The sequence below is a fragment of the Tachypleus tridentatus genome, chromosome 9 (assembly GCF_004210375.1).
Source record: "Tachypleus tridentatus isolate NWPU-2018 chromosome 9, ASM421037v1, whole genome shotgun sequence".
Lineage (NCBI taxonomy): Eukaryota > Metazoa > Arthropoda > Merostomata > Xiphosura > Limulidae > Tachypleus > Tachypleus tridentatus.
In genome coordinates this window covers 97,563,585-97,587,857 of record NC_134833.1, presented here as the reverse complement: position 1 = coordinate 97,587,857, position 24,273 = coordinate 97,563,585, and positions in this window count along the sequence as shown.

Genomic DNA, 24,273 nt, shown 5'->3' with positions numbered 1-24,273 from the left:
TCCATTTATCGCGTTTAACTTGGTCAACTAGGACTGCAGATGTTCCATAAAACGACACCCCTCGTGAATCATCGTCAATATTATGGCAGTTAACTGCTAAAGAGGAATTTACTGTCTTTTTTCTCGCGAAAAACCTGATAATTATCAGTATACTTCCTATGTGTCAAACCTGTATCTCCATCCAATATAGCGTCTCATTCCTCTCACTGGAAATGTTTGACATGTATAAATTTTATACCAAACCTAACGATGTCTACAAAGAAGTCACTACACAAATTCCAGGGTTTGCTTTATCCATTCCACAAGTAACTTGTCAGAATAAATCACGAGGGGAGAATATAGACCCTGGAAACAAATAAAACAAATCGATAGAGATAAAACTGTATTATTTTCAATCAAGGAGATATTAGAGATAAATTTCTGATCTTTCAACAATTCCAAATTGTTGCACGAAAGTTTGCTTTTAAATTTCGCGCAAAGCTATACAAGGTCTATCTGCGCTAGCCGTCCCTAATTTAGCACTATAAGACTAAAGAGTAGGCAGCTAGCCGTCACTACCCACCGCCTGCTCTTGGGCTACTCTTTTACCAACGAATAGTGGGATTCACTGCACATTATAACGCCCCCACGGCTGAAAGAGCGAGGAGATTTAGTGTGACGAGTATTCAAATCCGCGACCCTCGGATTACAAGTCAAGTGCCATAACCACCTAGCCATTCTGGGCCTTAATGTATGAAGCGTAATGAACGCTTTTTGGGGGGTTCTGAATTTAACCGTTGAACTAAAGTCCCCCGCTAGTACAGCGGTAAGCATACGGACGTACAACGCTAAAATCAGGGGTTTGATACCCCTCGGTTGACTCAGCAGATAGCCCGATGTGGCTTTGCAATAAGAGAAACACACACCGTTAAACTAAATAAACTTAGTAAGATCAACTATTTTAAAAATGAGATTTATATTTATAAAGTATGTATAGGTAATTGCATGTAGTTTATTACCTGCTCAAGTATATAAAAAAGAAACAAGTATTTTTTCTTACATATAAAGTGCCAACTATTGAATATGAAAAATCGAAAACTTATTATATTGTTGTTAATATACTGATTTTTAAATGTTCGCTTAGCTAAACCTGATTCTGGGAACAATTAATTACACATGTTGGACTTGTTATTATTAATAATACAAAGTTACACCGTTAAGTTGAAATAAGGTCTAGTCAAAGTTATTTCTTGCGGATTTTTCGTGTTCCGAGTTCTCTCATTGCACGCCCCTATTGGTTCTCTCATTGCACCCCCTATTGGTTTTGTATTTATTTACAATACGTATAACTTACTCAGATGATAGACAGTTGGAACCACAGCGTGATTGAGTTTTAAGAAGCTTCCACCGATAAAACACTTTTTCTGAAGGACAAAAGAAAAGTGAAAGGATTTTCACATTAGTAACATAGTCTGGTAACGACATTTGTCTCATCGTTAGGGTTATTCATAGCGGAGAGAAAACAGACCGCACTCATTTTTTTTTTTCTATTATTAACGTAAAAGCTAAAATAACGTAGCTGTAACGAAACACATTTGTCAGTGGACGTGACTTATAAAACTTCTCGAAAGGTTTTGTTTTTATATCTTAAACTGTCGGTTTATTAGTTTTTAAAACAGTTGTGTATGTTGTATCCTGAAACTCTATCTGGGCTTATCATAATATTAGTTTGTGGTTGGTATATTTGTATTAGACGCACATATACAGTAACATTTTGAAATTTTTTAGTTTAGACAAATTATGGAATTGATTAGAATTACTTTACAAATCACTTAAGATCTCTTTTGATTTTTGTGTACTGATTATTGATTTGTTCACGTCCACTCTTGCTATTTCTCTACCAGCTTTCCATAGTAACGTAAACATAATCGCAACATTGTGATTGAATCTCTTAAAATTTACTCTTTAATATCTCTACATTGAATGTATTGTTAAGCAAAAGTATATTGATCCCATTAACCTTTCAAACACAATTTTTTCTGAATTATTTATTATTTATACAATCATATCGGTTAAAAGGTTCTTGATAACATGAATCACTTATATAGATATGTAAGTAAAACTGCTGTTAATATTGCAATTAATATTATTAAATACCACTGATATCCCCGATATATTATTGAGAAAAATAATCGATTTCATCTGTTTGTTTGGTCAGTTATTCACACTGAGTATTTTCACAGCTGTGAAAAGTTTGTGAAGAAACTGATAATATAAGAGTATGTTCAACACATTATTAAATGATTATTATTTAAGATAAACAAACCGAGTTTAATGACAAATCCGCTAACTTTAGTTTAAAGAAAACGTGTTCACAGAGGGCGTTCAAAAATTGTACAGTCTCCCAGATACTGCTGCTACAAGTGTGAAATAACACTCTGAGAAAATACAAGTATATTAAATGGCTGAAACAATAAATAGTAGTTGGTTATTGTAGAGTAAAAGTGAAACCATCAGAGTAGCGTGGGAAATGGAATGCTGATACTAACTAGTTAACGCTATGTTGTCAACACCATACTCATCGACTCGTGAGTTTATAATAATGTGTGTGAAACGTATTTCATTAAATTTTAAAATATATTATATTCCAAAGTTCCATATTTATTCTTAAGGAAGCGGAAGAATTTTATCTTTTTAGACTATCTTCCGAGAAACCCTGGAACCATAAAAAATAGCGCACGAATAACATTTGTAAATATTTCTATCATACACTTGACTTTAGTCTTTGAATCGTATAAATATATAAAAATAGAAAAAAAGAATTAAATCGTTATAAAAAAACATTAACAAGAATCAGCTTCATGATACGGTTTGGACTACCTCAACGTTCAAGTGTTATAGAAACATAGTACTTTCGAAAACCTTTAACCTTAATAAAACATTGTCTAGAATACTTTACCCGAAAAGTTGAATTTTAAACCATTTCACTAAATCAGGGTCTTTAATTTGTCATTTAACAATAATTTTTAAACACATAAAGTATATTGTAAGACGAGTAACAGTGTTAGTGCAAAAAAGAAATAAGAGGAACAACAATAGTCATAAAAGATATTTATTCAAACTTTCAACAGGTGTCGTAATGGTACTAACAATGATAATGATATTTTAATAGAAATAACTATTATAGTTATACAATAGTTATAGGAATAACAGTGATAATTATACAAGGCATAAACAGACATTGTAATAACAAAAACAATTATAATTATACAGGGTATAAAAAAGGTTATTTTAATAGCATTAACCATTGTAATTATACAAGGTACACACATAGAGTGCAACAGTAGTGACTTTGATAGTTATGTAAAATAGCAACAGGTATTTTATCAGAAGCAACAATAACAGTTGTACATGTTGTGAACTGATATAATAACGTGAACATAAAATGTATTGAAACTTTTTGAAAAACTTTTCCTAATTGCATAATCTAAATTCAATACTTTTCTTTTAATTAACAAAGTATTAATTACATCAAGATAAAAATTATCGTCTACTACTATCGAAAATTTGTTACTAATCTAAATTAATTCTGTAGCACATCAAGTAGAAATCTAAGCTTTTGTGTCCTGCTTCTTGTTATTTGGAACATTATGAGGAAACTGAATTACCTGAAATAAGAGGTTTTAGACTAAAAACTCTCCTATAAGCTTTAAAAAGTTCCTTTCTGTACGTTTATACTTTAAAGCTTTGAAAACTGGAACATGTTGAATAATTGGGTTTCAGCACTTTTTTTTTATGAAATAGTTCCCATTTAAGAAATTGTTAATGAATTTAAAGCGTCGAACGAAGACAAAATTCAATATCTAAAGTGTAATTTTTACGTAACGGTTAAACATCAGTTTGTTCAACTGAGACAGAAATATATAATAAATTATATTTGAAACGTCTGAGTACACATAAAATATTTCTATATACGTATGTGTACATTATATACAGCAGAGCAAAGATTGTCTATTCTGTAGCTTTGTGTTTAGCTTCAAACAAGCAAGCAAACAATGTATTACATACACGCTTTCATATTCACTATTTAATATAAGTTAATTATTATTTCAATTAATAAATCAAATACAAAACTCTAAGAGTGCTCAGAGCTGCGAACTGTATGACCTAACAAAGTCTCATATGACGATTTTTTATCAATCAATTTGTATTTTGCTGGTTCTTTTTTTTAAATTTCGTCTCGTATAGGTAAATAGCGTAGACAAGAATGTCTGAACATCATTGTTTTTCTGTTGGTTAATAGTTACTATTTGGAGCTATTTTTTAGAAGTAATAGTTACAAACTATCATCAATTCCAGAAAAGATAAATATAAATCGAAACAAAATCGAATCTTACTGCGTAAGAGATAGTTTAAAATTTTGATGACTTTATTGTATTTTTTGAGCATTAATAGGGGAGTGGAAATAAAAATATATCTGCGGTTAATTTGTTTTTATAACAACTTTTAGGTTTATTGGTTTTCCAATATCTCGCCAGTTTTCGACGTTTAAACCGAAACTGATGCCTATTAGAGCGGTGTTTACGGAGATCAAAATTTCAAGAGATATAACTGCACATAAATTCGTCTTCAATCTCTAAAAGCATTTAATATTATGTTAAATATTTTACTTATACTAAGAATGCTGTTAAAGAAATGTTGTAATTATTCTTTCTTAACACTAATGTTTAGATTTCTACTGCATTTGAATAATAGCAGCTATTCTTATGTTGTAAAACAATTACGGAAAATAATGAATTCCTAAAATATAGGCTTAAAGGATGCATCCAATTAAATGTAATGCTATATTCTAAATCAAAATCGCTTATTTAAACCATCAAAATGTAAATTACCCTTAAGTACTTGTTTAATATCACGATATATGTATATATGTTTGTAATAATTACAAATTTCCGAAATTTGAAATAAAGCATTAGTATAATTAGACAAGGATAATATATCTAAGTCTCAGATGAACATTAAAATTTAAACAAAGTCTACACTGGGAAAACAAGTATTTTACTGGAAAATATTAATGTAGTTTACTTATAGCTGTCATGATAGATATCACTTTTGTTATTTTGTTAGATAGATTTATTATAAATCTTTTTCTAAATAGAGGAGATACTGCATGAATACATTATATGATCAGGTTTAATCTCAGTCTTTTACTAAACACGAGAAATAATGCATGACTGCAGCGTATTATCAGACAAGTTTAATACCCTCTTTTTTCTTAACCGTAGAAATACTGCATGGCGAAAGAGTATTATCAAACAATGTTAATATTAGTCTTTTCTAACCAATAAAAAAACTGAACGACTACAGTGTATTGTCAAATATATTAAGCACCAGTCTTTCTCTGAATAATAGAAATACTGCACGAATACGGACTAGTTTAATATAATTCTTTCCTAATACTAGAAATATTGCATAACTACAGTATATTTTTCTCTAAATGGAATATTATAAATTCAATTTAGACTCGATGTTTACGTTAATCCTCAACACTTTAAACAACTCTATCGTCTTGCAGTGCTACATAAACATATTCGTTTATTTCAAATCTTGTTAAAACATGCTGTTCCTTTTATTTCAAATCTTGTTAAAACATGCTGTTCCTTTTATTTCAAAAAAGTAAATTAGCGACGATTCAAAAGAAATATTCAATACAACATATTTTTTTTTTATTCTAAATTTTATGAATGATATACGTTTCAACCTTAGGAAGTTTAGTAACATTGCTATTATTACTAAATAAACAATTGCTATTATTACTAAATTATTACTCGATGCCATTTGCTATAGTACATGTAGCTAATAGGAAATAATGTAAAAGTGCACAGATAACAATACGAAACACATACTTCCTAAATACATAGAAAATATTGCATTAAACAAACTGATAAACATTAAAATATTTATAAATATCACAGGAATTACGAAACTATTATATAAATATCTTAATAAATATCTAGTTTACAATAGGTCTAAAGTCTGTGATAAAAGTCACGTAAACTGCAGATTTTCTTTTGTTCACATTCCTGTTGATTTGTTTATTTCAGATTTTAAATCAGAAGGCGTGTAAGACAGTCTATTAGATTTAAAAAGTATTGTCTTAGATATATAAATAGCATAAATTAATTCGTAGGAACTTTTGTCTCTCGTCAACTAGCCTAACTGGTGTTGAAAAAGAGCCTATTTGGTAGCGTCTTGTGGGAGAGAAAAATTGAAATGCCAAATACTAATTTAAACGCCTCTGATTTTAAAATTGCAATGGGTAAGTTGAGAGAAAAGACGCAAATTAATCATTTGCACATTACATGATTTTCGTTACAAGATCTAAGTTTATTTGAATTTAGTGTTTCGCCTCCTTTCGTAACTAATAACTAGCATATTATTTAACCCTTCTTCTGCCAGCTCGTCTGCCTGACTATCCTTCTCTCTCACTACGAGATTGTTTGTTTTACCTGCAAGCCTCTTCCTTCTCTATCTTTCTGCTTGCTTATCAGTTTATCCGTCTTTCTCTCATTTCTCACGCTTGGCAAACTAATTTATTCCTTTCTTTATCTGTCTGCATACTTTTGGGTTCCTGGATACCTCTTTACCAGCTTATTGTTTATGCCTATCTATTGTTTAACTGATCATAAGTTTTAATGAAGTGTATTGAAAGTATTATTTGTACTCTGAGTTGAAATACCTGAAAAAAATTCGTTAGCTCAAGAAGGTTTCATCCTAAATGTGCTACTTTTTTTTTACGTGTTACACAACATCACATTGTACAGACCGTGGCTGAGAAATTCAATTACTGAATTCCGGCGGCTGAAAAATCCTTACTGCTTCAGTTGTTTCCTTCTACGTGCAAGGCGTTCAAAGAAAACTCACACAAGTAAAGGAAAACGACTCGATAAACAGGAAAGCCATCTTCATGTCTCTCCTCCCTTTTCAACCACTGTGAAAAGGAACAGCTCGGTGTATAACTGTCTGCCAGAATACCCAGCCTTCATCAATAGCCTCAAAAATATCAGTTAACTTACTTCTCATTTAAACAAGGATAATACATGAGTGTAATAATTTATACAGTAATGCTCTAAAGTAATATCCTGGTAAGAATATACAGGAAAGCAATGAATTACCAAAGCAAAACATTTTAGTTAGTTACGCGTAACAATGAAAAGAATTTTCCATATATATATATATATATACATATTTACTTGAGCATCAAATACATATGAAAACTTTATGATGAGGAACCGAGTTACAAGGCATATAAAACTCGATAACTGTATTTACATTCTGTATATTGTTAATAGTAATAACACTTTCTTCTCTAGTTTGAAAACTTCTAGGTATGATGGATATTACATTTATAATCCCCTAATCTGATGCTTTTTACTTTAATTAAAATTAGTACACATTTCAAGACGACAAAATAAACTCTTAATATTAGTATTCACAAATGTTTCAGAAGAAAACGTAGTTTTTCGTGAACCACATCATTCCACGACTTTTCGATCTTCTAGCAGCAAATCGTAGGGCAACTTAGGAGCTAAAATTACTTATCTTATTAATCTTGGTTGTTCAACTGATGATTCACGAAGCAGTTCCAACTAGATTGCCAACAACCAGGTAAAAGTTAAAGTAAATACAAATAAAGCTAAATATGAGGCTTACTTTTAAACGCTTTAGTTTTATAGCTCAATTTTTTAATGTTTTTTTTCCTATTATAATCAATACTTTGTCACTGTATACCAATAAACTTGCAATCAGCACAAACTTGGCAAAAATAAATGTTTACGTTGATTCAACAAAAAATAACCTTTAAACATATTACTGTAGATAGTTCATTTTACCGATAAACCGAATGTCAAATTTAAACTTGAGCTTATTTTTTAGTCTAAAACTTTCACAAAACTTAGAAGCTAAGTAAAATATTTCATGACAATATGAGATCAAATAGTGTTGAGTACACTATATTAAAACACGGTATTGTATACGAAAGTCAACATGTCACGGTGATATAACGCTGCGGTAGAACGGATGTATCAAAACTATATTTTTATATTGTTGGTATAGCGTAGGTAGCGGGATACCAACGAAACCCAAAATTTATTACTTATAGAAAACTGTATGTAACAGCCTTGAGAGATACAGAATGTCACAAGGAAGTCCTCTTGTGCTTTGGATATTATGTCATTATGGCAGAGTTTTGTCTAATAGAAACTACGCTGCAGGGCTTTTATAAATATCGTCTTGGTTAGATATAACATGAACAGTGGCGAGGATCCAAATTTGTTTTAGTATAACATAGCATAAAGAACGAGTAGTAGCAAAAAAAACACCAAACAAACAAAAGAAGCCAGAAGAAGAAAGCAAATATTGCCTTGAAATACGTTAATAAATTTTATATTCAGTCCTGGGAAATATGAAGCTTATTTCGCATTAATGTGCGTGTTATTATTAAGTTCAAGTAAGCAGTGACTATTTAAATGAAGAAGATATGTATACGTACACACTCTCAGACATACATAGATAAATAGATCTAAACAAGATTTCATGACGAGAAGCAGGTTTTTGTTTCCACATATTCTTTTCTCAAGACCCAACACGAACTTTGGTAAATGAACTGAAATAAGAAACTTTCATCTGGTCGAGCAGTAGAAAATATGAGATCGTTGTTGTACATGAGTTGAAATATGAACTGAGAAACGTGAATTAATTGAATAATAAACAAAAATATTTTATATTTTACTGCGATTTACTGTTACATGATTTTTGATGATATAAACATGATTCAATTATTATTACATATTAAAACTGTATTTTTTGTTCAACAGCCAAAATATATTTGACAAAAAGCAAATTCTTTACATCTGAAATTAAATATAAAGGAATGCCTAACTGCAGTTCAGAAACGTATGCACAACCAAAGTTTATTAAATCATGATCAACCAAATAAAAGCGAATAATGAACAACAATAATCCGTTTATTAAATCATGATCAAATAAACAATAACGAATAATATATAACGGTAATCTGAATACTAAGTTATGATCAAATATACAAAAAACGAATAATTTACAACGGTAATCTGAATATTAAGTTATGATCAAATAAACAAAAACGAATAATATACAACGGTAATCTGAATATTAAGTTATGATTAAATGAACAAAAACGAATAACCTACAACGATAATCCAATTATTAAAATCTGATAGAATAAAAACAATACCTGTTATAATGTGAAGTAATTCTCTTTATAAACGTACTTTTTTTTACCTTATCCCTTGTTAGTCGTGTTTCTGACTCTTTGTTAACGAGATCATTATTAACATTTAAAGTTAAGAGTAAGAGCGAAATAGAAGAAACAGGTCAAGACTGACATTAAGTATCATGGAAAACAATCTGAAATACATGTTAGAAAGGAAGAAAAAGCAAAAAGTATGGAGACAGCATAGTTAAGTCAATAGCTTTGTTTGTTCTATTTTTCATTTTTCTTCTCGAGTGCACTGTTATTAGTGATTGTGTAACTAGAGGATAAACCTGGGTCATTCGTTGTTATGCCAGCACGAAAAAGACAAATCTCTATAATTAAGCACATTAATCATATGAAATTGCTTTACTGAATCAAACCATTTGTCAGCTAAAAACAAAACATTCTTGCTAGGTGTAATAGGCTTAAGAATACTAAAAATAGCGTAGTTATGCTATGCGCTCAGTATCGTTAACAAAACCGACAGCAAGTTATTTGCCTTACTTTCACTCATATATTAGTTATTCTATAGAGACATGATTATCAATGTTATCCACACCAAGATTTGCCCTACTTTCACTCATATATTAGTTATTCTATAGAGACATGATTATCAATGTTATCCACACCAAGATTTGCCTTACTTTTACTTATAGTTTAGTTATTCTATTGGCATATGGTTTATCAACACCAAGTTTCACTTATTGTTTTTAGTATACCAAAGCCTCTTGCTTTTCATTTTATGTTTCCAAGTTTCACTAATAGTTTAAATATGCTACAAATCCAGGATTATCAAGTTGTTTATCAGTGTTTAATTGATCTTTTAGATATACTACAGGCTTAAGTTATTATTACCAATACCAACTTGTTCGTCATAACTTCATAATAAATTACTTATGTTACTATCTCACAGTTATCAACATTATTAAGAGCAAGCACCCTAACCATCTGGAGGTCTGGCATGGCCTGGTGGTTAGGGCGCTCGATTCACAATCTGAAGGTCGCGATCGAATCTCTGTCGCACCAAACATGCTCGCGCTTTCACCCATGGGGGCGTTATAATATTACGGTTAATCCCACTATTCGTTGGTAAAAGAGTAGCTCAAGAGTTGGCGGTGGGTGGTGATGACTAGCTACCTTTCCTCTAGTCTTACACTGCTAAATTAGGGACGACTAACGCAGATAGACTTCGTGTAGTTTTGCGCGAAATTCAAAAACAGTAAAGTTAGTTGTTTTAGTTTCACTGTTATTTTAATTATACTATAGTCTTAAGTGTTATCAGTGGCAAGTTACTTGTTCTAATTACACTGGTAATTATATTTTAGTAAACCCGCAGAGTATCCAACGTTACTGACAACAATCTGTTTGTCCAAGTTTCATTTTACTTCTAAGCAAGACCGACGTCCCTGTTTTATTATTTTTCAGTAGTTTTATAAATGTATAACATAAACCACTTACTGTAGTGTATGATACTTGCGTACTATCAGTAACAAAGTATACTAAGCCTAACATAACGTACTAAAATCAAGCTTTGCTTCAGAATGTTTTCCTTGATATTCCTCTTTATTGTTCTTCTATGGATTTCGAAAGAAAGACCTGAAAAATAATATTTCAGAGTTGAACTAGCTATTATGATCATTTTCTTAAAACAGTTCAGATGGCTTACACCACGGCATTAAAGTTATTGTACTATACACAAACAACATTTCATATATAAAATTAATTGTCATAATCCAGTGCTGCTACCATGTTTTTGGTATTCCGTGAAAAGCCCTTTAATCAGTAACTTCAAGTAGATAAAATTAATATTAACTTTTTATCGAAGGAAGATAACTCTGAAAAGCTTTCTTTTCACATCCCTAACTTTAAGTGTGCAATAATTTATTCAAAGATAATGTGACGAAAAAACATTTGTTGTAAAATATAGTTTGCACCTATATTTATTTAGGACTAAAATTATATTCATCAAATTTTTATGGGAAAAGCATAATCAAGATGGTTAATAGTATTTATTATTGATTAGTTTTATGTTACATGTTTAGTAAAATCTAATTTTTTTTAGTACCACACGGTTATGAAGATAGCAATCATAAAGTTGGATTAATTTATTTAGAGGCTTTGGTATTTTAATAAAATATTCAATACATGTGTTTTGTTCTATGTTAGATGTTTTAAATTAATAACAAATCTACATTTAGATGTGCTGCTTTATATAGTTTTATTCAAGTGCAACGTGTATGTTTTCTTATAGCAAAGCCACATCGGGCTATCTGCTGAGTCTAGTGAGGGGAATAGAACCGCTAACTTTAGCGTTGTAAATGCGTAGACTTACCACTGTACCATCGTGGGACTCGTGTAATATACAAAAATCTTTTTCTAAGTATCTTAGTAGTACCGACACATTTTTGGTATTTTCATTTTTATGTAACTAAAAATAAGTACAATGAATTCAATGTGTGTGTGTATTTTCATTAAAACCATCTCACGTCCGTTATGTAGCAATTGTGATAGGAGTTGATACGTCTAGCTTAACAGTATTCTTAGCCAAACTGAATAGCACATTATGTTATTCACTAGGGGTTATTTTTCTCTATTCTTCGTAGGAAATTGAAACCCGAATTTTAGAAGTGTTAGTTCTGAAAAATACCCCTGACCCACAGAAGGACACTCCACTTTATTGGTCCGTTACTTTATTGCTTCACGTACGATTTCACAATTCTCATTTGGTTAGTATACTTTATTAATAGCAATTTGTTGATAGTTTGCACTAATATTTGGTTTGAACATATTAAATGATGTTAAATTGTTTTGCCAAATATTAAATTTTATTTATAACTGACACTAATATTCGTGTAATATTATAATTTTAATATAAGAAATTGATCCAAAATCTATGGATTTAGTGTTTATAATAACAGAATTGTTTGTTTGTTATCAAACAAAACAGCAACACAATAGGTTATCTGCATTTTGTCTACGCGCAAATAGGAAACCCAATTTTTAGTGTTATAAGCCCTTAGACTTACCGCCGAGCCAACGAAAGACGACAGTTTTAGTAGCTATAAATATATTAATTTTCAAAAATTTGCTTATTTTATTGTATTTACTTATAGCTAAATCAAAAATATTTAAGTTTAAATAGACTTCAGAAATCATGAGAACGATTACTGTTTGAAAGATTATTCTGTTTATCATACTTTGGAAATATTATTTTCCGTATTACAGTACGTAAAAATTATCATCTTTATTACAATTTTGTGATATTACTCTCCTTATTACAATTTGGAAATATTACTTCCGTATTATAGTTTGGAAATGTTACTTATTACAATCAATATTACAGTTTGAAAACACTACTCTGCTTGGTACATTAGTGACATTACTCTTAGTATCACAGTTTCGTGGCATTACTTTCCTTGTTACAGGTGGATGAAACTAGTTTCCATCTTTTAGGTTAGCTGCTATAATAGAAGTTATTGAAATTATTCTAGATTTCTGTTTCGTATCTTGATGTTTTATCACTCTATTATTTAATGATTAAAGTATCAGATTAAATTAATATTTACTGAAAGTTGGAGCACGATTAGATTATCAAAATGTTTCAATTAAAGTACAAATTTATCTACCAAAACCTCTGCATGTAAAATGTTTACTCGACATAGATTTAACCGTAGAGCTTTCGTTTTCTTACCACACTAAACACGAAATAATCAAAGGGTTAGTAAAACCAGTACATTAACGTTACAGATGTGGTCTTGCCACGAACAAACTATTCATTAGGTGAAAAACACCAGACACATATGGCTCATTAGCAGTCTCGGTGGATCATGTGGAAGTGAGATCTGTGAGGCAGAATTTCTCTACATTCTTCCCATGAGACACTCAACGATAGACCAATACAGCAAATATAAACTTGAAGCTTACAAACTGCTCGTCCCTAAAAATAGGCTTGATGAATAATGTACAACATGCTGTGTTATTATCATATAAAGTACAATATACCGAACAACGTATTTATTGTAGAATCTGCTGCATTTATATATGTACACAATAGATAATATAGCATATTTTACATTACACATACATCTATATAGAGAGAAACACCTTTTTACTTTGTACTTTATATATATATCTAATATACAACATATTCTTCTGTCCGTATTTCATACATAAAGACCCAGTGCTACACAGTCTATCAATAAGTAAGTAGATACCTCTAAGAATACACATAAACCATTTCGTTGGCGTGCAATGTTAATAAGTTCAACTTATAAATAAAGGCATAGTTCCGTAATGACAAATAACTTGTTATTATATCTGTAGATGCATCATAAACTCTAGTATTGGATCGATCTATCAATTCCAGTTTTTTTTTTTCTTTTGTAAGGATATGTTCTTATATGCATTACGTCACGAGAGGGAAGAAGGACAATTTCTTTATTTCTGAACTCTCTGGGTCTTCAATCTCGTACTCGTAGTATATCAACAACAAAGACCACAGAATGGAAAAAGCAATGCCAAGGATTCAAGAATCCCGAAAGTTAAGTGTCTTTCACTCACACAGTTGGATAATAGTGGAACAGTCAAAACACTGAATAGATTGACGATGTAATTCATTCACGTTGGAAAACAAGGTTTTCACGCACGCCAAAACCAATAGAATGTACTCATCATGCTATTAGGATGAGAGTGAAAAATAACCTACGTGACGTGCCCCCTACTGTTGCAGATCAGGTGCAAATGTACCCCTATCGTAAGAGAAGCTAGTTTCATAGCAAGAAATAAAAATACACAGTAGTAAAATGGAAGGCATGGATCACTCCAAGCAACATTGCTCGACGACATTAATGTGCATTACTTTTGGGACACTACAAGTTTTTCTACAAGTAATTATATAATTCTGGGACAATGGGTTGGTTGTTATTCTTTCAGGAATTTTGCTTAAATTACCTGCAAGCTTTGATAAAGCGTAGCAGTTTTTTTTTCTTTTACAGTATGTGGAGCTCAACAAATAGAGCTGGTGGTCTAGAAAAGAATGTATAGTCCTGTTCGATACATCATAGTTCTCGAGAAAATACCTTTACGTCTCAACATCAATGATTAGCTTATCGCACAAGGCAATGTTTTCATCCACGATTTGACTCCAGCTCTCTCAACCAGAGAGTCACAAAGCTCTAAACGTCACAAGTCAATATTTTTCAAACTCGTAAAATTTTTTGCTGTTATTAATTTTTGGTAGGTCATAAAATTTAAGAATTTAAAATACTTACGCCAGCACTAGGTAAGGGAGATTAGTTAATTGGAAAAGAAAACCAGCATTAGATAGGCAAAACATATCGATTATTTTGTTTTCAAAACTTTGAAATTATTGGTTTCTGAAGCTTTTCGTTTTCCAGTTATGCTTTTGATGATACATTCAGGACATTACCACTCTCCTACGGAAAGGATAATCACCAGTTATGACCTTATCGAGCATTTGTGGTCATTTCTTGATCATTTCTTGCAAAAGACAAACATTAAACTTCTAGGAAAATCCTCGTCCGAGTTCTTTACCAAGAGTTGATTAGAATTTCACACACCTAGGTTATAGGCCTTTTAAATTCCATTTGTAACCGTGTTCTTACCTTAAATATTGCAAAGGGTAGATCTTGTAAATTTTAACGATAACCTTGTACCTCTTTTACTTACAGTTATTTAATTTTTTAAAAAATGACATCTTTAGTTTTGAAAGATTGTATATGTATCTATTTATTCATAATTGTCTAATTTGTTAAAAGAACATATTCTTTTTGACAATTATAAAAGGTATAAATCGGTTCACTGACACTGTAACAAATACTTCACAGAAAGAAACTACACAGTTAAAAGTAGTTTAAATGACATCAAAGTGTAGATACAAGTATAGAAAAATGTTGAGAAGCGAATAACTTTGTCAGAAAAGTTACATACAAATTGGATTAAATAATATTTAATCAATCATTCTGGATATTTAGTGGTACAAACACGTTAGTTCTACTCTACTACATTGTTTCTTTGTCAAGAAATTTTGTTTCATGCATGATGTCGTGAAGTGTCATGTCTTATTTCCTAAACCTTCATGAAGTTGATAAATTTGGGAACTTAAAACAAAACAAATAAATTATATGCGTATTAAAAAAGACTGGACTACGTCAAATATAAAAAATGTAGAATGCTCTTCGATATCAAAGTCGTGCATTAATAATTCCAGTTTTTTTTTTTTAATTTCGCACAAAGCTACTCGAGGACTATCTGTGCTAGCCGTCCCTAATTTAGCAGTGTAAGACTAGAAGGAAGGAAGCTAGTCATCACCACCCATCGCCAACTTTTGGGCTACTCTTTTACCAACGAATAGTGGGATTGACCGTCACATTATAACGCCCCCACGGCTGAAAGGGCGAGCATGTTTGGCGCGATGGGGATACGAAACCGCGACCCTCAGATTACGAGTCGCACGCCTTAACATGCCGGGCCAATTCTAGTTCTACGTGATAGGATTGGTGAAGTGCTTATAGGACTGTGAACACTGCTTACATTATGTTGTAAGTTTTGTTTAAACACAATATCCCTTAAAATTTGTATAACTATACAGCTTTATAAGACAATCTTTTGAATCCAAGATATTGTGTTTGAAAAAATAACGTTATTTGTCGCTGTCTTTTTGTGCAAGCTTAATAATTATAGTTTTAAAAAGTTTCTAAACGTTTGATTTTATTATTTTACTACTAGAAAGAATTGTCTGTTATTGTTTCAAATTGATTAAAGAAAAAGTTAAACTTTTTGGGAAAAACGTTTGGTTCTATAAGTGTTGGGAATAAGACTACGCTTGCTTACCACAGTAAATTTACCTGTTAGTGAAAGGATCTTAATAAGACACAAGTAAATTCACGTTTTTTAATGACATGTACTAAATTTCTAACTTTATTATACTGTAAGATATCACGTTAATACAAAGTAACACATTCCGAATTATAGTTATTGTGTTTTATCAGTACAACGCAAAAGGCATCAACTCTACTAAAAATAATTAACTGTATCACACTATCATACTTACTACCACTCTCCTTTAGTTTTTATGCTATTACAGTAATTGATATAAAGTAAAATATTATTATTTGTTGAATATGTTATACTCGCAAGACGAATTAAGAATCAATTTTAAAATCAGTTGGAATAGAAACACTTGCTTATTGTTATGTATAAGATTTCTCCATTTAAGCATCGCAATGTGATACATCAACCTTACTTCCCTTATTATAAATGTGGCTATGTTCAACACCTTATAGGATCTGTTAGAATATGACCACGATACAAACTTCTCGTTTTGTAATAACTGGCAGAGCAAGTGATAAACACACATATTACAGGAAAACTTACTATCCACCTGAAACAAGACTTATTCTTCTACTTTGCTGATTGATGAAAGTCTTTGTTGAATTTTATTCATTTAATCTATGAAAGGTATTTTTTAAGTAGTAAATAACTGCCATGACATCGGTTAATTTAAGAAAGACATTTTATAAGTAGTAAATAAGTGTCGTGACATGTGTAAGTGATCAATGTTAAGCCTCTCCCAGCCACATGGGCCCTTGGTCTTAACTCGCCCCAAGAGAATCCTTGAGAAGAGAAGGATTAGGCTTTCTCAACTTGTGAAGTTCTTAATGGATTCAACTTGCCAAACATAAAACGATTTTGTTCGTCATAGAAGAACCCTTGGAAAGAGAAAAGTTATGCTTTTACAGTCATCTGAATGCTAGTGGATTCTAATTGCTAATCTTGAAATGATTCTACTCATCCCATTAGAACGCTTGGAAGGAGGATAGTTAAGCTTTCACGATCATTGGAATCCTTAGTGGATTCTTCTTGTCAATCTTTAGAAAGTTGTTCCTGTTCTGGTCAGAGGAATTTACTGTGAGCAACAGATTTGAGTCTTTGTTGATGTTGTTCGATGCCATCAAACAATTTTATTCATCAAAAGGAAGACTTTCTTAACAAGGGTGTACCTTCTAATCAGGGACCGGATCCCTACTTAATTTCTTCTTATCCATCAGATTTTACATTTACGTAAAATGTTCCATGTGCTAACATAGTTTTGAAGCTAAAACCAACAATCATGGTGATCTAGATTTTAAAATGCAAGTTTTGAAGTAACGAAAAAAAGCAAAAAAGAGAGGAAATTACTATATTTTGTTACAAAACTCCTTGTTGCTAAGTAAGTATTTGAGGGCGACTTTTCGAAAACGTTTTGTTGGACCTCACAAATGTCACATTTTTGAAACGTTGTTTGGATTTATTTTATTTGTGTACTTGTGTAATTTGTTTTGTTTGTGTTTGGTATTTCATAGCATTTACGATTTTAAGTGTTTTACAAAACATTTAAGAATTTTCTTACACCATAATTGGTCGATATCCGATAAAGGATTTGTTCGTTTGTTTGTTTTGAAATTTCGCATAAAGCAACTCGAGGGCTATCTGTGCTAGCCGTCCCTAATTTAGCAGTGTAAGACTAGAGGGAAGGCAGCTAGTCATCACCACCCACCGCCAACTCTTGGGCTACTCTTTTACCAACGAATAATGGGATTGACCGTCACATTATAACGCCCCCACGGCTGGGAGGGCAAGCATGTTTTGGCGCGACTCGGGCGCGAACCCGCGACCCTCAGATTACAAAGCGCACGCCTTAACGCGCTAGGCCATGCCAGGCCCCCGATAAAGGAACAATGTGAAAGATAGCAATCTAAATAAAATCAAAATGAATTCAGTTAAAACAAAATAATTTATTTTTTCAGTAAATCAATATTTTACGATTAAAATGAATGGTTAGGATCTCACACTCAGGTTTGATATCTGAATTTGAATTTTTTTCAAGCTCACAATTATGAAATCCTTTCAAACCTTCCAAACTAATTTATTTACTCAAGCCTTTTCCAATTCGTTTCAAGAAGAGTGATTATCGAATTATAAAAATATTTTGCAGAACAATTGCTAAAAATAATATGTAATTTCCATTTCTTAGTTCACGCTTTTTAACTATTGCATATGAATTCCAATCATTAGGTATCATTTACCGACAAATGTTCCTGTTATAAGTAAACTTTAATAGGGTTAAATTTTCAATCAATATGATCAAATTGTAGTTTCATGTTATACTTACAGAATGATTACATAAACCTCAATAACGTTTTGATAAGCACTTGAATGTAAATATCATTTTATTTCCAATTATATAACTTGTCATTATAAAGTTTATAAATTCTTCTATCTCATCAAATCTAAAGTAACCTAGAATATATCTAATGTTGGTAAGCTAAGAGTCCTTTGGCTCTGTAAAACGAGACAAAATTGTTGAAGATTGGTTATAATTAAGATAATTTGTTTTGATTTTGTAAACAAGTAGGAAATGCCACACAAAAACACGCATGTATATTGCAGCTTATAATGAAAATACGTGTTACAAGTGAAATAAACAAAAATAATACAGTTAGAGTACGGACACCCACTGAAATTGAACCTGCTTAATAAACACAAAGTTAGAGACGTAGTGAAATTGCTTTCTCCATCATCAATCGATTTCGTATTGCAGGCCAACATTATGCACTGTTGTACCAGTCAATTCAGTTTACGTTGTATGGAGCTTCTTTAAAGGAGATGGAGATCAGTTTTACACCACACCTGTTGAGTGGTTTACGTCAGTCCTTCTACTGCACTTGAAAGTGAAATTCTGAAATTACGTTTAAGGAAGACAAAAAGCAACAGCGATGAATTAGGGATTTATAAGAATATTAGCCAGGAATGTGGTTGAATGGGATATCCGTGATTCTAGTTTATTCAACGTTTTCTTTAAATGAACAATAAACAACAAAAACCCTAATTCAGATTATGAGCTTTTGTGTTGTGGAACGTCGTTATTCTAAAATCCTTATTTAATAAGTTTCTTAACATCACCGAGAGTAGTCTCAGCTTCATTACAACGGCTTATTAGGTTGGATAATTCTTATTTCTAAATAAGCAACGGTTTAATTTTGGGTGTAACTTAAAGCAAATTGATATTTTAAACGTTCTAATATGCGAAATGTTTTTGTTTAGACGGAAAATATTTAATATTTGTCCTTTACCACACAGTTCATTTATCACACTATACGGAAGTCCCTTTGAAAGAGCAGTCACATACTATTCAATCCGAGTCTAGGCTTAATGGTGTAAAGTATAGATGTTTCATAGAGAGGTTTCACCAATTACCTGAATAAATTTGTAAAATGTCGATATTTTCTACTGAGGTTTACCGACAACAAAGTTTGTTTGGTTGATCATAGTTAAGAATAAAACCTGGTTGTTTTGTCCTATCTGATACAAAATTCACCTTGAATGAGTTATGTTGATGCTATCCATAGCGTTTGGGGTATTTTACAATTTATCTCTGACGAGTTTCCAATTTATCACGTTACTATTACGATTTCAAATAGTTGGAAAAGGTAATTTGCATGTAGGCTTTATCTAAATGCGGATATATATCAAATTTATGATATTTGCTAAAAATATTGATACACACAATTGTCTTTCTTAACACAAATATATTTTAATACACAAATAACAATACAATTTATAATAATATTTATTACAAATAAACAATTTATATATATGGGGTTTATAAAATTACAAACAATACTGAGTCTTCTTTTTGGTCTAAAACTGAATATTTTATCGACGGTTTACAATGAGAGAATTAATTTCAAATTGATTTCGGTACAGCTCACCTAACGTGTAAGCTATCTCTCGCTGCTTACATGTGAATCTTTCACGGACGAAAATACGTAATATCATTTCAGAAATACTGTTTTTTTTTCCTAATTTCGCGCAAAGCTACACGAGGGCTATCTGCCCTAGCTGTTCCGAATTTAGCAGTGAAAGACTAGAGGGAAGGTATCTAGTTACAACCATCCACTGTCAACCCTTGGGCTACTATTTTACTAACGAATAATGGGACTGACTGTAACATTATAACGACCCCACGGATAGAAGGGTATTTGATATCACTGGAATTCGAACCCACGATCCTCAAATTACTAGTCCAGCACCCAAACCACTTGGATAATCTGGGTCTTATTGAGATATTAACGTCCCCAAGTTAATTCATTGAAGTTAAACAGTTTTATAATGTTGGTTAGGCATGGCCAGGTGGTTAAGGCACTTGACTCATAATCCGAGGGTCGCATGTTCGAATCCGCATTAAACTAAACATTCTCGCCCTTTCAGCCGTGAGGGCTTTATGATGTGATGGTCAATCTCACTATTCGTTGGTAAAAGAGTAGCCCAAGAGTTGTCGGTTAGTGGTGACGACTAGCTGCCTTCCCTCTAATCTTACACTGCAAAATTAGAGACGGCTAGCGCAGATAGTCCTCATGTAGCTTTGCGCGAAATTCAAAAACAAACAAACAAAAAGTTTTATAATGTTCGAAATCAATAAAAGTTCCTGGTGAAGTGCCCTTACTTTCCCGATTAATAAGCATTAATTACAATCATAGCTTTTGAGGTTTATAGTATAATAACTGTAGCAAATCAAGCTGTACGCACGTTGGTGTATTAACGTTAAAGCGAGGTTCTAGAAATTTCAGTTGGCAACAATGTGAAACATATTGTTGATTCTTCAGCTCGTGAATCTTCTATAAATTTAAAGAATAGTCAGAAATTTCGCAACACATATTCAACACATTATGCTACTTGCATTTCTTAATATATATTAACCTGAAACAAACATAAATATCAAAATAGATATATAATATTAAGTCTGTTACACGCCCCATTATTTTCATAAATTGGAAAATCCTTCTGTAATTTATGTTAAAAGGACTATCAAAAACATTACTGACTTACTAAGCAAGGATATCAACAGTGCTGAATAGACTATGCAATAATAAAAACACATTTTATAATAACCGGCAACAAATGCAGAACAAAAGTGAAAATATATTTGATAATTACCTTGTTTAAGAACTCTTGCAGTTGACGAAAACTAATTATGATTTATCAAGTTTTACCTTTATCACAAAACATCTTAATATTCTTATTATGATTACGTACAAGTATTTTACAGTGAGGTTTGCTGACTCTAGAAGTGACGGTGTAAATTCAAAATGTTTTCCAGTGAAGTATACTAACAACCGAAATAATGGTGTAAAAACTAAAATTTTTCCAGAGAGGTTTACAGATTACAACAATAATGATGTAAATCTAAATGTTTTTAATGAGTTTTACTGACTACAGGATTAATAATGTAAAGTACTGATGTTTTCAAGTATGGTTAACCAAGTACCGGAATAATGTCGTAAAGTATAAACGTTTTCCGTTGATATTTACCGATTACAGGAATAACCGTGTAAAATATAAACGTTTTCCATTGAGACTTACCGACTACACGAATGACGGTGTAAAGTGTAAATTTTGAATACTAACCTATAAATGCCTAATTTATTCGAGTTTCAGATTATCTGATTTAGATTGTAGCAATTGGTCGACCACACATCGTGTAACTTTGCACTTTACAATAAACACACAAGCTAGGAAAATACAATTGCTTATTCAGTTAGCTAAACAGACTAACTGAAAACACATAACACAATAAATTTATCCCACAGATCTCTTAGCTCATTTAGAAATTTTTATTAGATTCTTTGAAAAGAAATAATGAATAGTATTCAAAAGTTTAAAATCTATAGCTGCAGCATGTATTATTAAGTTTATTTTTATTTCCCTGCTTGAATATACGTGTACGAATTACTATTTCACAAACTTAAACAGTACTTTGAATGCAGTTTTGAAATTATGATCGAAAATACACTTAATTTGCTTTATGTTACGGATCTGTAAAATACGTATGATAATATATTAGGATAATAATACAATTGATGTTTATTTTGTTTCTTATTCCCCGCCTCGTTCTGTTTTGCTGTGTTACAAACATATTAAAAGCACTACATTAAACATACTTAATATTAAGAAACCTACAGATCACTACAAAAAAACTGATACGGTCGTAAAACTGGTTTCTTCGTTTTTGCATGCTAGCAATTGAATAAAGTTGCAAACAGTAACTTTATTTTCCTTCAAGTGCTCTACCTTAATCAAGTGAACACACATCAGTCTTCATTGTCACGTCCATAGTCATAATATTCAAGGAATTTCTTAGGGTGTGGTTCTGAAAGGACTTTCACTAATCAAAAAACAATAGCATACACGTATTAATATGTGCATACAATGAAAATCACTTTATTTGATATTTAAAAAAGAACGCGTCACCTGCTCTTCGTCAAAATTATTGGAAGATAAACACTAAGAGTTTGGCTGGTAGGTTCACGACACCTTGAAAAAACTAAAGATAATAGTCACGTGAGTCATCTGTTCCAAAATATATATCACTGTTTTATTAATGCGACTGCGGCTAAATGATGCAGAAGGCCGATAGAAATGTGTGAAAGTTTTACGCTTCATTTAGCGACATCGAAGTGTTTCCTTTGAAAATGCAGGCCGAGTGTATAACTTTAGGTTCTATCTTCATCTTTCTCTCATAAGAGCCATACTGATCAGCTTTTGACACAGGGCTAGGGAGTTCACAACAAAGCCAAGATCGCTGCATTAATGAACAAAACCGACTCTTTCCAGTCGTGAGATACACGTCGAATGATGCAGCCTCAAAAAAGTATATGTCCTTCAAATTTACTTTGCTGTTTTATCTTGCTACAAAGATTCGGAGTATTTTAACGTCTACGGAATCCAAACAAACTGGGGATCCAAAAGGAAAGGGAGGGGTTACAGTGTAGGGCACCCTGCTGCAGGATTTTCCGGATTACGAAATGCCATGATTACTTTGGGGACTCAGGGCCTTGAAGATGTGAAGCGTTTGTTCTCCTGTGGACCAGATCTCCTGGCACTCTTAGCACAGAACGCCTACTGCTTGCACTTAGCTTGTTAGGAGCAAGTGAATTGAATAACGACTCGGAACTATGTCAAACAAATAGAAATAAAAACAGCATACCTGCGATAAACAGAGATTGAGATAATCGTGTTGACGATAAACCCACTAAAAGTAAAAATGTATTTTTAAGACGAATGATATGGCTATTAAAACTTTAAATTAAAGAAACAGAACAACGTTTCGACCTTCTTTGGTCATCATCTTCAGGTTAACAAAGAGAGTTTGCAACTGCCCGTTACCGGGCACATGTCTTAGCGACGAGAGTGTAATCGGGTATGGAATTGTAGGGAGCGTTGCAGTTAGATGTCAAGTTATTAATTAATATAGGTATAAACACTTTATATTGGCTTAATTTTTATTTGAGTTGTATAAATATGGCTTCTTTGATTTTAGGTTTATTTGTATATTTTTCCCTACTTAGTATGTTGGCATTTTCCATAGTTATGTTTTGCTTATTTGATTTGCAGTTTTCAAAAATACGTGAAGGTGTTTTTGTGTTCGTTGAATCTAGTTTCTATTTTTTTTTTGTTTCTTTAATATAGAAGTCGTGGCAGCTGTTGTATTGTGTTTTGTAAATAATATTGTGTTGTTTTTACATAGTATGCTAAAAATAATAATTGGAGTTTATTTGCACTATGTTAAAAATTAAAACAATTTTTATGTAATAGACACGATCTACAGAATGGATCTCGAAAATTGTATTTTTATTTCATTACGGTGTTTATAACATAAAACAAACACATTTCAAGGAAACGAAGTATATATATTTGTAAGAAAATACCGTATCTATCGGAGTTTACCTTACTGTATCACATACACACTCACAAATTAGTAGAAAACATGGAACTAGATATAGATCAAATCCGCGTGTATGTGTTTGGCAGAGTTGCCTCTACTGTAATTGACCCGTGATGACTGGTTTCTCACGAAGGAAACTAACAGAAGTGTGAAAGTTCTATGGACCGTAATGGGAAGCTTTCCACTGCTGCCATGTTATTGATGATATATAGGT